The sequence below is a fragment of the Pogoniulus pusillus genome, chromosome 2 (assembly GCF_015220805.1).
Source record: "Pogoniulus pusillus isolate bPogPus1 chromosome 2, bPogPus1.pri, whole genome shotgun sequence".
Taxonomy (NCBI): Eukaryota; Metazoa; Chordata; class Aves; order Piciformes; family Lybiidae; genus Pogoniulus; species Pogoniulus pusillus.
Window position 1 is genome coordinate 28,780,549 of NC_087265.1, and position 15,031 is coordinate 28,795,579.

Sequence of the window (15,031 nt, forward strand, 5' to 3'; positions counted from 1 at the left end):
CCAGGGAAGTGGTGAAGTCCCCATTCCTAGAGGGATTTAAAAGCTGCGTAGATGTGGTGCTGGGGGACGTGGTTTAGTGGTGACCTGGCAGTGCTGAGTTAACAGTTGGACTTAATGATCTTAAAGGTCTCTTCCAACCTAAACAATTCTGTGATTCTAAAGAGTATAACCTCAAGCTACTCAGGCTGGTGACCATATGTCTGTCATATGTCCTCTGATAGAGGTGAGTCCTGTAATCCAGCCTTTGATGTGTTTGGTTTTGGCTGGAGCTTAAGTTCTGAGGAACTGCAGTAATTAGGTATAGAAAATAAGAAGAATTGGGCAGCAAAGGGGCAGAACCATGGGACATGTGCAGAAAGTAGAGGTCTTTCAACGTGTCTCATAAAGGCTGTCACCAGGGTCAATAAATAAATGAGCAATGAGACAACCAGAGGCTATTAAGCTTCAGCATTCAAGGTTGGTGTTTCTTTTAAGTCATTCTTCTCAGGATCATTAAAGAAGCAAAAGTAAATTTGTTTGCATCCTTCTGTCTTGTACAGTCTCTCACTTTCATATATAAGCAGCGACTGCCCTAGCTGTGTTTGTGTTTACTAGCAGTGGAGGTGACTAGCAGAAATCTGAGAGGTTTTCTTTATTATTAGGGCTTCTTGAAGTTTAAACTTCTAAATCATATGCACAAAAAATATTAAAATAATGCTATCAAAGGTTCTGTCTTTCAGAGCTTCAGTTCATAAATATGCACTTTGATGGAGGAAATGCATACCCTTTTATGCAGCATGAATGTCATCAAGGAGATATTCTCATGCTAATTATTACAGACAATTCATGGCTGAACAGCTCTCAGATAATGTAAGAAATGGTGGGGGCTTATTTCCACATTCTTCTGTTCTTCTAAAGCTCCTCTTAACCACTTTTTCACTAGCTCTGCTGCTTCATTTGTAACTTGCCACCTCCAGGGAGAAGGAGCTTGTGGTTTGGAAATAGTCGTTGGGGATGGTGCTAAGCATTGACAGCCTGGAGCAGTCCCAGCTGTGACCTGCACGGACCACTGTGGGCTAGGAGCCCCATTTCAGCCAAGCCCAGAGCACCCAACCCTTCCCCAGTTACCCTGAAGGTGCAGGTGTAAGGGCTTGCTGCAGCAGCCCCATGTGTGTGGCTCCCTTGCAAGTGGTAGGTGTAGGCAGTGAATCTGCCATTGTACCAGGTAATGAGGAGTAATCAGTCATAGAGTCATGTCTCACACAAGCAAAGGATACTTAGGGTAAGACCCTATTCTGGGTTCAGGGAAGGGTCTTGAAGCTGGTGAAAGGTCTGCAGAAGAGATCTCGTGAGGAGCAGCTGAGGGAGCCGGGGTCGCTCAGTCTGGAGAAAAGGAGACTGAGACCTCACTCTCTGCTTCTTCCTGAAAGAAGGTTGGAGCAAGGTGGGAGTTGCTCTCTTCTGCCTGGTAACAAGTGATAAGACAAGAGGAAATGGCCTCAAGTTGCACTGGGGGAGGTTTAGTTTGGATATTAGAAGAAACTTCTTCCTTGAAATGGTTGCCAAGTCCAGGCACAGGCTCCCCATGGAGGCAACTGAATCCCCATCCCTGGAGGTGTTTCAAAGAGGCAGGGATGTGATGCTGAGGGAAATGGTTTGGCACCAGCCTTGGTAGTGTTAGGGAATGGTTGGACTCCTTGATATTAAAGGTCTTTTCTAACCAAAATGATTCTGTGATTGTAAATATCAGGGCTTTGTGCAAGAAATGCAAATGCATTATGAAGTTGAAGGATTGGATTGTGATGACCCAGAGCAGATTTGTGACCTTTGCTGCTGGCATCTCTACACCATTAATGGGAGAAAATCCCAAGAAGTCTGCAAGAAAACCATCAGGCCCTTGCTGAAGGCTCAATTTCAGGCTTGTGGCAGTAGCTGTGAGCCTCTCAAGCTGGAAGAGATGTGGAAAATAAACAAATGAGGAAAAACAGCTGAAGGCAAAACAAGTTTAATACATTTTTCCTTTTCTGTTGGAGCAGGGGGGGAAGCATGTCCCAGATTTCAAGCTGACTGCTGATGGCCATTACTTATGTAAGAAACTTTGGCTTGCCAGGCTGGTGCATGAGGCTGACTGACCTTGGCAGTCCTGTGTCCCTATTTATTCTCCCACAAATCCAGGATTCTGTGGCAGCAGCTTCTGCAGTGCTCTGAACAGAGGCAGGCTTGTCAGTTTGTAGAGTACCTTCTTCCTATTTCCTCCTCCCTTTTCTTTCAAGAAAAACTGGAAAGACTAATGCTGGATTCTATCTTGGAGGGGAGGAGGGAAGGGGGTGTTAAAGCAGGAGAGCGTATTTCAATTTGCCGTGGAGCTGAGTAGCACAGAGTAAATGTTGTGTAGAAAAGTAGTCTCTTGAAATGGCTGCTGGAAGGAATGAATTTAGGTGGTAAAGGAGGAATAACTCAGGTCGAGCATCCTGATAAGGTTGTGGTGCTTGCATCTGCTCTGGGTGGCACAGACACCACTGTCTGAGCCGTTGTGCTGTCAGTACAGAGCCTGGACAGGACTCGAGTTGAAGAGCTGCAGTGTGCATGAGCGTGAACTAGAAAATGCCAGGTTTCCAGGTCAGGGAACTTACTGAAAAATAAATGGGGGAAAAAAAGTAACTGGCAGCTGAGCCAGGGATTAATTATAGCAGCACAGCACCAAGTGACGAGGAGGTCCGTTAGGATTTTACCACCTTGGATCTGAAGCGCTACAGAGCTGGTATAACACCATATTTTTTTTAGATTGGGTCACAGCTGGGTTTCAGGGCACATCCCATTCTGGAAACCCTTCAACTCAACATGCAGTTATCTTCCTGTATGCCCTTACAGAGGACCTGGGCTCTCTGAAGCTGTCCAGAAGCAAGAATCATCCAACTGTGCTCCAGGTTCATTTTTCATTTGGATGACCCCCAGATCAGAAAGAAAGTAGGATAACCTGAAAAACTCAGGTGGAGGTTTGCTGAACTGAGTTCATGAGCTCTTACAAACCACTTTGGCAAAACACAAGACAATGGTGGAGTGGCTGGCTCCCAGCACATGTGGTGGCTAGCATGGCAATGCCATGTGATGGGTTTCTTCCTGACACCCTGAGGGAGCTGTCTGCCAGCTCCTCACCTGGCAAGCTTCTTGGGCAGGGCTTCCAGGGATTGCTGCAGAAAGACCATTCACCCTTTCATTCCCCTTAGCCTGAACACAAGCCACTCCAGACAAATCAGTGGTTAAGTCTGAGTCTGACCCACTCATACTGAGTGCTACTCCACTACTGTTTGTGCCTGGTTTGTGCTATATGCATCCAAATGGAAAATGAAACATGAGTTTGTCCTTGCTTGCTTTTTCCATCTGCTGCCAGAGCCCTTGAGCTGTTGTGGCCAAGCCACATAGCAGACATACAGGGTAGAAGGAGTGGAGTGTTGATATAGATATGTACACACATTAAAAAAACCCCTTTGGCAGCCTCCCCAGGACAGGAAAGAGAAGGAAGGTTGCTTGTTGGTTAGATTTATGTAATTGCAGGTGTACTTCAGGTAGGAACAAGATATTTGTCAGTTAAAGCAGGCCAATCTCATTGAAATGTGATTAAAAATCTCTTGCTGCTATTACAGCTTTCACCTGTGTTGAAAATGTGTGGTTCTCCTCTCCCCTCTTTCCAGGGCCAGTTGCAATTCAAATGGCTCGTTCTGCATGGATGAATTTTCAACTTGAAGTGTGATCCTGGTGCAGGTTCATCCATCCCTTAAGGCATCTCTGATAGGATCAGACCTGCTTTTGTAAACTAATCTGGGAGGCTGTCTGTGCTGCTGTTCTCCTGGGTATAGCCAGCACTTGCCAAACGCATACTGCAACCAAGCTGCTCCTTTCTGTTCTCACCACTTCTGAACCTTTCAGTTGTCATAGAATCAGAGAATTGTTTGGGTTGGAAAAGACCTCCAAGATCATCAAGTCCAATGATCAAGGCAACACCACTATGGCCATCAAACCATGTCATTTCTTGAACACCTCCAGGGATGGTGACTCCACCACCTCCTTGGGCAGTTTGTACCAATGCCTCGCCCTTCCTTTCAGTGAAGACATTTCTCATGATATCCACCCTTAATCTCCCAGACTTTCTTTGTCCTAAGAAACCTTTTAGACCACTTCTGAGACAGGAATCAGACTTATTTGCTTTAGCCACTCATTTAAATATTTAGGGTTTGACTTTTGGGGGTTGTTTTACCTTTTGCTGGTTTTCTGCTCCTGAATAAAGAGGTTTAACTTTACTATTTCACCCAGCTACCACGTGATTGCTGAAAGAAGAAAGCAATGTGACGTAGTAAGGGTGAATTTTATGTGTATGTCTGTCCAGACTGTGATCCTGACAGCAGGTCACAGAATGGCTTTCTGAGCATCTTGTCTTGAAGTCTTTAGAGAGACAAGGAGAAGATGATCAAAGCTCAGATCTCTGTCTCACAGAATCACAGTATGGCAGGTGTCAGAAGGGTTCTCTGGAGGCCATTTTCCCAACTCCCCTCATAAGCAGTCATCCCAGAACAGGTTGGCCAGGATCACAGTGTCTAGGTGGGTTTCAGAAGTCTCCAGAGAAGGAGACTCCACAGCCTCTCTGGGCAGCCTGCTTGATGGCTCCAGAACCCTTACAAGTTCTTCCTTAAATTTAGGTGGAGCTTCTGTGTTCTGTTTTATGCCTGTTGCCCCAGATCCTGCTGCTGGGCAGCACTGAGAAGAGTTTGGCCCCATCCTGTTGCCTCCCACCCTTTAGGTCATGCTGAGCACTGATCAGTATAGCCCCTCAGATCTCTCATCTCGAGGCTCAACAGCCCTGGGCCTCTCAGTGTTTTCTCCTCACAGAGATGCTCCATGCTCCTCAGCATCTTTGTAGCCTCTGTTGCGCTCTATTCACTATTTCCCAGTCTCTTTTGAACTGGAGAGCCCAGAATTGGACACAATACTCCAAATGTGGCCTCGCTTCTAGCAACACTCTGGCAAATCAAAAACTTGCTGAGACCCAGTGGCAGAGCCAGGGCTGCAGGGCTTGACCTCACCGTGTGGGCCAAAGCAGCTAAGAGAGAGCTCACAAAGGTGTGAGAAAATGAGTAGCAATTTACTGTGCTGATAGAGACCAGAAAGGGGTCCCACAGGAGAGGCTGACATAATCTCCCTTCCTTTTAAACTCAAACTTAGTCATTTCAAAAATAAACCAAGCGTTCTCTCCTGTGCTGTTCTTTCAGCACTCTCTAAATTTCTACTTCATTCCTAACAGGGAAAACAAAGCTGAGGTTTTTAATGTATTGAATCAGAAGCATAGACTGGAAGGGAAGATAAGAATCCAATAGCATCAAGAAGACATAGAATAGAATCAGCTATAAATGATTTATGTGCCAGGACTAGGAGGTTAAAAAGTCAAAATCTTGAGTGTTCTCTCAGGCAAGGATGTCAGATCAGTGGCCTCACTGAGGAATCTGGCAGGAAGAAGATTCAGAAGTAGGCATTTTCAGGTAGTGTTCTCTGCTGTAATGAATAGAGGCTATAAAGCTCTGATCTGGGTATATCCCTGGGGTGTTCATGGCCAAGGTGGTTGCTCCTCTGATCTTTGGCAGTGTCTTTACTTAACCTGTTTGAACAAAGAGCTCTTAATACAAGGCGTATTGATAAGCCTCAGCAAGGCTCTGCTTCCTAGGCTTGCTTTCCTTATGGGTATCTCTGCAGTCCTCCTCTGATGGCAGACAGTGCCAGTTTCCTGAAGGATTTGCTGCAGAAATAAACCTTATTTTCCTTCCACCTCACCTGGCGTGCAAAGCATGGTAACTGTCTTGAAAGTTTGAGCTCTTCACTCAGGGCAGCACCTGGGAGATGGCAGGGAAGCAGTCAGATAACTAGAAATTAAGTCCTCTCTGCTAGCATATGTGTACACTTATATGGAACACTGAAGAGCTGTGGATAGATCAAAAACTGATACTGAAGCTCCTGTAACATCTACTTTCTGAATCAGATAATTTGAGACAAGCTTTTTATGCTTGTGGAGCCAGCAGGGCATGGCAGATACTTTACACCTCTGCTTACAGTCCCTTGTGACTGTTTCTAAATACCCAATCTAGAAATCTGACGGGAATGATAGAATTGTAGCATGCACCAGGTGGGAAGGGACCCTTGGAGGTCTTTTTGTCCAGCCTCCCCTGCAGCCAGCAGGGGCACTTCCAACTACATCAGGTTGCTGAGGGCCCCTTCGAGTTTGATTGACCTTGAATGTGTCCAGGGATGGGCTGTCAACCATGTCTCTGGGCAACCTGTTCCAGTATTTCACCACCCTCATTGTGCAGCAGTTCCTCCTGGTGTCCAACCTAAGTCTTCCCTGTTGCAGTTTCAAACTGTTGCCGTTCATGCTATCACCACATGCCCTTCTAAACAGTCCCTCCCCAGCCTTCCTGTAGGTCCCTTTCAGGCATTGAAATGTAACTGCAAGGTCTCCCTGGAGCCTTCTCTTCTCCCAGCTGAACAGCTCCAACTTGTGCAGCCTGCCTGCTCATCTTGGTGGCCTTGTCTGGACCCAGTCCAGCAGGACCATGTGCCTCTGGTGTTGGGGGGACACAGTTACTGCAGGTGAAGTCTCACCAGAGCAGAGCAGAGGGGCAGAATTACATCTCCTGACCTGCTGGGCATGATTCTTTTGATGCAACCCAGGAGGCTTTCAGAGAAATGGCTGTAGCTTCGTGGTCTCTTCTAAAACAGATGACACAAGCAGCCACGGTGTAGGTGCTTTAGTACTGTGCAGGCTTTGCATGTCTGCATCATCTCCGCAGCCCTGAAGGCACTCAGTTCAGCAGCGTCAGGTCCTGTACCGCAGGGACTCGAGGTCTTGGCAGTGGAGATGCCTTCGGCGGGGACAAACAAGGAGTTACGGTGAGACAGTTTGGGGAGGGTGATAAAGCGAGGCGTGAAGTGGCCTCATCTCGGTCTTTCTGGTCCGTCTGACAAATTAGCTCGTTCCTGCTTTTGTGTGGGGCAGCGCTGACATCTCCTGGCTCTCGGCAGCACTGCAGCCGCCCCACGGCCGGCCAGCGGGGACTGGCCCCGAGAGGGCTGCGGCGGGTACTCGGGAGCTCGGTTTCTGCTGCCTCCCAGCCGGCAGTTGCACACACGACGATATGTTTCGGGAAGCGCTTCCCGCAGTCCCAACAGCTCATCCTGCTTTTCCTTAGCAGAGGTACCGGGACATACGCAGCATTCTGCCTGCATCCCACCAGCATCCCTCCCGCGGCGTCTTTCCCACCAACATTCTCGCTGCGGTATCCTCCTCGTAGCATCCTCAACACAGGGACTAACCGGGACCCGGTGGCTGCTCCTAGCCCCTGGATCTTTAACATTCCTTCTCTTTCCTAAGCTGTTTGCTCCTCTACCTCCAGATGAGCAACCCCTACAGCATTTTTCCTTGCTAGCAGCAGGAAGGAGGCAGGTGGGCTGTAGATTCGTGCAGACACTGCTCTAATTAAAATGCTTCTCACCGGCATGTACAGAAAGTTAAGAGAAAAAGAGACAAAACCCACTGATTTCTATTTGAAAAATGTTCAAAGCTCAACAAAAGCTCAGGAAACTCTTCAGAGAGTACAAGCTAGTTAGTCATTAAATTGGTAGTTTACTTATTTTCTGAGAGAGAGGAGGAAGGGGGAGCATGGGGGGTACACGTAGGAGTTGAAAGAGCACTCCTGTTATTCGTTGTGCAGCCAGGAGCAGAAAAGAGAGAGGCAATTAGAAGGTCAGAACCAATAATAATACACTGCAATCCACAGAAGCTGTAGAGCAGGTGTTTGTTCTCTTGGTATTTTGGCTGCAAACCATCATTAAAGCTGTGTGACACCACTGGTCCTCATGCCACAATTAGGTGTGTGCAAATTGACCATCTTCAATGTGAAGAGAGATGATATCTTCACTGCTTTGGTCCGAGGCAAATTGTCACTATTTCCTTAAGAAAATAGTGCTTTTCATGAAGAAATTACTGAGTGCAAATGGAGGTTTGAGCTTTTTTTTTTTTTTTTTCTCATTAATTTAAGCCAGGCAACCAGACAGAATCCTACTTTCATTATTTACTTCCACTGTATAATCAGCTTTTCACTCAAGATGACAGCTTTCAGCCAAGAAAGTCCAAGCTGTTTTTATTCTCCTCTGGGAAACAAGATAAACGGGAGGCAGAAGAATGTTGAGGTGCTGTGGGGCTTAAGAAAGCTGTTGGTTTCACTCTTCCCCCTATACACAGATACAGGCACTCCAAGCATGCAGCCATGGAACTGTGGCCTCTCTGAGATCTGTGGACTTGTGTGGAACACTGGGCACAAAGTGAGTTTAAAGCAATGAGCCAAAAAGGCCCTTCAGAACTTAAAATAGAGAAATCCAGGCTGAAAATTCCCATAGAAAACCCAGAATTGATGGCAGCTCAAAAGCTATTTTGTTTGTCAGCATTCAAAACAGTGTGTCCAGCAGGAGCAGGGAAATGATGGTGCTCCTGTATTCAGCCCTGGTGAGGCCACAGCTTGAGCACTGGGTTCAGTTCTGAGTGCCACAGGATAGGAAAGACTTTGAGGTCCTGGAACACGTCCAGAGAAGCGCAATGAGGCTGGTGAGGGGTTTAGGGAATGTCATGCGAGGAGTAGCTAAGGGAGCTGAGGTTGTTTAGTCTGGAGAAGAAAAGGTTAAGGGGAGATCTTATTGCTCTCTACAGCTACAGGAGGTTGTAGTGAGGTGGGCATCAGGCTCTTCTCCCTAGTATCCATGGATAAGACAAGAGAAAATGGCCAGAAATTGTGCCCGGGGAGGTTTAGGTTGGATATTAGTAAACATTTCTTTGTTGCAAGAGTGGTCAGACATTGGAACAGGCTGCCCAGGTTGCTGTTAGAGTCAGCATCCCCGAAGGTGTTGAAGAAATGTGTGGGCCTGGCATGGTGGCGTTAGGTTGATGGTTGGACTTGATGATCTTAGAGATCTTTCCCAAACAAAACAATTATATGATTTAGTGATCTCCAGAGGTCACTTCCAGCTCCTATAATTCTGTAATTCTTTGGTGGAGGCTGAAAATTGGTGGTGTTGGTAAGCATCTGAGGCCAGGACCTTCTACTGGTTCTTGAAAGTGGTTGTGCTCCTGTGCTCAACACTGGTAAGGATGCACCTCAAGTGCTGGGGTCAGTTTTGGGCACTTCAGTCAAGAAAGACATTGAGGGGCTGGAGCAAGTGCAAAAAGGGTCTGATAAGGAGCAACTGAGGGAGCTGGGACTGTTTAGTTTGAAGAAGAGGAAGCTGAGGGGAGACCTTGTTGCACTCTACAACTATCTGCAAGGACAATGGAAAGAGGTAGGTGCTGGTCTCTTCTCACAGAGAATTAATGATAGAACAAGAGAGAATGGCCTCAAGCTGCACCAGGGGAGGTTTAGGCTGGACATATGGAAAAAATGTTCACTGCAGGAGAGGTCAGGCATTGGAACAAGCTGCCCTGGGATGAGGTGGATTCACCATCCCTGGAGGTGTTTAAGGTCATGTAGATGTGGCACTTAGCAATATAGGTTAGTGGTGAACTTGGTAGAGTTAAAGGTTGTACCTGAAGATCTCGAGGGTCTTTTCCAATCTGAATGATGCTCTGATTCTTTGCATTCATTCTTATTAAACCAGAGAGCAAGGCATTGATCTCACCTGTAGAACGTGGAAAAATATTAGTGTTTCCTTGCCTTCATGTTTAAAAGTGAAACCTTTCAAAGAAATGAGTCTTCACCAAGGATTAGAGAAATATTTTTCTCTTAACTGCATAGCAACAAGCTATGGCTGCAATTATTTATATCGATTCTGAAATTCCCTCAGTGCTTCATTTATTCCAAGCTACATTTTTACACAGGTTTTGTTTTCACAGATGGCTAAGCTAAGATGCTGTCTTGGGCTTAAATATCTACACAAACTTTCACAGTCCCCATCAACAAACAAAAATAGATTAAAATAAATAAATAAAACTCAACCAAGACAGAAAAAAAGGCAGTTAAACTTGCAGAGCCCTCCAGAGCAGCAATCATTTTAACTCAATTAAAGCCATGATCATCTGCTGAGGAATTTAATGTAACTGTATCACTGCAGGCCCAGTATGAAAGCAGGCTTTCTGGGCAGCACTGGTTGTCAACTGACAGTTGTTAAGTGGAGGTTTGGTTTTGTTTCATTCCTGTACAAAAGGCACAGGTTTATCATTTTATTCCAGCCCTTGTCCTGAGTGCTTCACTCAAGGAAAGTTTATTGTCTTTCTTTAAGAGGGGAAAGTTGAGTGGTTGCAGTTGAAAAGCAGGCACTCAGCCCTCACTGGGATGCAGTTTTGGTGTCTTCTCTTGTGCTCTTTCTGTGGGGTTTGCTCTGTTGGTGGTCTTTCCCAAGAATGATTTTGGCTTTGATATCATTTTGTCCTGGGGCTGTTCATCCTGTTGAGAAGAGCAGCCTGTAAGGGGATCTTCTCAGTGCTCAGCAAGGGCTAAAGGGTGGGGCACAAGACTATGGGGCCAGACTCTTTCCACTGGTGCCCAGTGACAGGACAATGGACTATAGGCACAAACAGGAACCCGAGATGTTCCCCCTGAACATAAGGGAAAGCTTCTTTGCTGTGAGGGTGCTGGAGCCATGGAGCAGGCTGCCCAGAGAGGCTGTGCAGTCTACTTCTCTGGAGAGAGTCCAAACCCACCTGGACATTGTGATCCTGGGCAACCTGCTGTGAATGGCCCTGCTTTAGCAGGGAGCTTGGACTAGATGATCCCAAAAGGTCCGTGCCAACCTCCAACACGATGAGATTTAATTCACCTTCCCTCCAAAATAAGCACTGCACTGCTACAGTAACAGTCTCCATTTGTTTCAGAGCAATGTGATTTCCTCCTGGTTCTCACCCTGTACATGACATGTAGTTGATGGGCACTGCTTCAGCTGGCTGTAGACACTCTTTTTGTCAGGCAAACTCAGCTTTCTACCAGTGCAGACTTACCTAAGTGTAATGCAAAACCAAGATGAGTTTGCTTAGACCCTGGGGGCCACAATGATTGTGGACCAGGGTGATGGTCATTGCCATCTCTATAGAGTGCATAGATACTGAGGTGTCTTGAAGTTCCTTCCTCATCTGATCCTATCAGAAGCCTTTGCTTTTGGTGCAAAGTATTTGAACTATGAAAAAAAAATCTTCCATTTCTAGCACTGAGATGAATAATCAGGTTCCAGTTTGGATCTGAGTCTCCTGAATTATGTACTAAGTGTGAGACACAGGGACTTCTGCAAATGTGTGGGCTAGTTTGACCTGAAGGTGTTTTGTATCCTTCTGCTTCTGTTTCCTGAGATTAGGGCTACTTTGCAAACTGCTGAAGGTGTGGAGATAACTTCTACAGACCAGGTAATAGAAAACTACCATTTCAAAGCAACGCTGACCATTTAAAATCAAATATATTGGGGATGCTTCAACATCTGTGAAGGCCTCACAAATGAGTTACCATCCTGTCCAACACAAGCTCTGTGCCAGCGCTGTGTCATTCATCAGTCAGTGCAACAGCAGCTGCCACAATCAGAAACAATTCCTCACCTCTCTTGCAGCTCCAGAGAGAATGACAAACACTTTTCAGCAGCTCCTGCCCCCTTTGTGTTTTCATATCAGCCAGTCAATCAGACCCAGTATAAACCAGCATGTGTTTGCTCATTAAGGGCACAAAAAGTTGATTGGTACCAGAAGATGAGAGCAGAGTGATTTAATTGCAGCCCTTTGGCACATCTGTGTTAGATCTATTAGGTACTTAGACACTCCACACTGACAGCAACAATGGGAATTGTATTGGAATAATAGGGTTTCTCAGGCTGTACTTATACAAGAACAATAACAAAAGACAAAACAACAACAGTAACAAAACCCCAAACCATACACACAAAAAAGTACCCCCCAAAACCACAACAAACCAACTCCTTTTCATCTCTGTGATTAAATACTCCAGGTAATTTCACATCATCAGCTAGTCTTTCTCCTAACCCAGACTGATAGCCGTTAACTCCCCTCTTCTGCACAAGGTCTGTAAGTAAGGAATGTGTTCATAGAATCATTGAGGTTGGAAAAACCCTCTAAGATCATCAAGTCCAACCATCAACCCAGCACCACCATGGCCGCCAAACCATGTCACAAGTCCAACCATCAACCCAGCACCACCATGGCCGCCAAACCATGTCACAAGTCCAACCATCAACCCAGCACCACCATGGCCGCCAAACCATGTCACAAAGTGCCAAGTCCACAGGTTTCTTTAACACTTTCCTGGTGTTACCTCCAGGGAGGTAACACCACCAACCTCCCTGGGCATCCTGCTCCAATGCCTGACCACTCTACAGCAAAGAAATGTTTTCTATCTCCAACCTAACCTCCCCTGGCACACTTTCAGGACATTTCCTCTCATCCTATCTCTTGTTACTTGGGAAGAGACCAACCCCATCTATCTTCAGCCTCCTTTTAGGGAGTTTTAGAGATTGAGAAGGTCTCACCACAGCGTCATTTTCTCCAGACTAAACAACCTCAGGTCCCTCAGCTGCTCCTCAGAGCTGTTTGTAGAGAGTGTTCTTATTGATTGGTGAGGTGTGTTGTGACCATTCCATTACACCTGGTCATTACATGCTCCTCTCCTGCCACAACTTTTGCCATCAGAAACCCACCCTGGATCTTCTTAACCCGATCTCTCACAGGACTTTTACCATCCCACTCTTCTGGGAGCTATGAAAGTGGGCAGATCTCTGAGGAAATAAATTGTGGACTGCAGTTTCTTAAGGAGCTGTTTGCACCAGGCACCTATCACCTTCAAACAGAGAAAAGCAAAGCAGTTCAGACTTGCTCCCTACTGTTCTGTGAGTATGATTCATGATCATTTTAATGGCACTTGAGTTATTTAAATCCTAGAGACATCCCACCTGGAAAGCAGCTGCAGAGTGCCTGGTGTGTAAAGACCTCCACGCTCTGCTCTGGAGGTCTTCAGCATTGAGCAGCACAGCTTGGCTGTCCTGCAGCACAGTCTGTCTGCCAGCACTGATTCTTGCCAGGCTGCTCCAACACAGCCATTAAATTTGGCCACTTCTGTACTGCTCATTTTCCAGCTTCTCCCCATTACTGCAGGTCTCTATCTCCAGAGCCTCTGCTCTGAAACCTAGCACCCCCCAAAAATGGGGGCATCTCAGAGTTCATCTTGATACAAACCACATTCCTCAGATGCACTTGTAGCACTTGTTCTGGTTTTGAAACATCATTTTCTAATCCCTTTTCAGGATCATTTCCATTTTCTGGGCAGTGTCCAGTATTTCTATCATTAGCAGTGTTTACAGCAGGAACCAGATTAGGATACTGAAAACAAACACACTCAGCAAACTTTCACCAAGAACTTTTACCAACCACTACCTTCTCGAGGACTAAGTTAGCCCTGGTCCTGAAGCACCCACCCAGATCCTGCATAATGGACCCTGTCATAGAATCATAGAATCAACCAGGTTGGAAGAGACCTCCAAGATCATCCAGTCCAACCTATCACCCAGCCCTATCCAATCAACTAGACCATGGCACTAAGTGCCTCATCCAGGCTTTTCTTGAAGACCCCCAGGGACGGTGCCTCCACCACCTCCCTGGGCAGCCCATTCCAATGCCAATCACTCTCTCTGGGAAGAACTTCTTCCTAATATCCAGTCTATACCTACCCTGGCACAACTTGAGACTGTGTCCCCTTGTTCTATTGCTGGTTGCCTGGCAGAAGAGGCCACCCCCCACCTAGCTACAATGCCCTTTCAGGTAGTTGTAGACAGTAATGAGATCACCCCTGAGCCTCCTCTTCTCCAGGCTAAACAGGCCCAGCTCCCTCAACCTCTCCTCATAGGATTTGTGCTCCAGGCCCCTTACCAGCTTCGTTGCCCTTCTCTGGACATGTTCCAGCACCTCAACATCCTTCTTGAATTGAGAGGCCATCCTTCCTCTGAGTCAGAGAATCTCAGAATCTTCCAGGTTGGAAAGATGTCTAAAATCATTGAGTTTAACCATCAACCAACTAGACTATGCCCTGAAGTGCCACGTTTACATATCTTTTTGAACACTTCCAGGGGTGATGACTCCACCACCTCCCTGGTGTGACAGATTATGCAAAATGAATAACCTGTATTAATGTTGGTATCCAGGTGATGGCTGTTAATAACTATGAAAACTGTTTATTAACATTAAAACTCGCCAGAAAACTTATTCACAAGGTTCAGAATGCACAGCTTGGGGTTTATACGCACAGGGAACAGGCAAAACTAGAGCACTTCTTTCTTAAAGTGGCAAATGCAAACATTGTACTGGAAGAGAAGATTCTTGTGGTTGATTATACCGAGTGTGGTTAGTTACACTGCTTATCCACTAGAGGACACAGGAAGCTCCTTTCTGCTTATGGCAGAGGGCAAATAGTGAATTGCAAGAGGCTTCTAAGTATTTACTCACAAAATATTATCAGACAGTGCCCAAACCACGTGAAGGGGTTGCTATCAGAGTTTCCCAGGCTCTTTTCTCAGGAAGATGGGAGTCTATAACAGAGTCTCTGACCTGGTTCCTCTTGATTCCTGATTCAGCAGAAGCCTTGCAGAGGGGCAGGCAGGATGCAATGCCATGTGCAGTCTTGGCACAGTGTCACGCTGGCTAGGCAGGCCAATCACGTGCAGGCATTTAGAGCCTGTTCCTGGTAAGGTCTCAAGGCAGTGGAATTTCCAAGTAATTTCAGGATGTAATGAGGCACCAGCACACCTTGCTACCTGCCCATCCCTTTTTAGCAATGCCAGCCTGAGACTAATGGGGCTTTGGACATAGATTAGCCAATCAGAATGGCACTTTCCCAAGCTTGACCATATTAGGTGAAGCCAGGGCTTTCATTTCCCTTTCCTGCGGTTGCTTCCAGCACAGAAGGAGAGGGAGCAGGAGAATATGCCTGGACAAGCCAGGACATGGGTAAGCCCATTTTTGGCCTCTCAGGCCTACAACAAC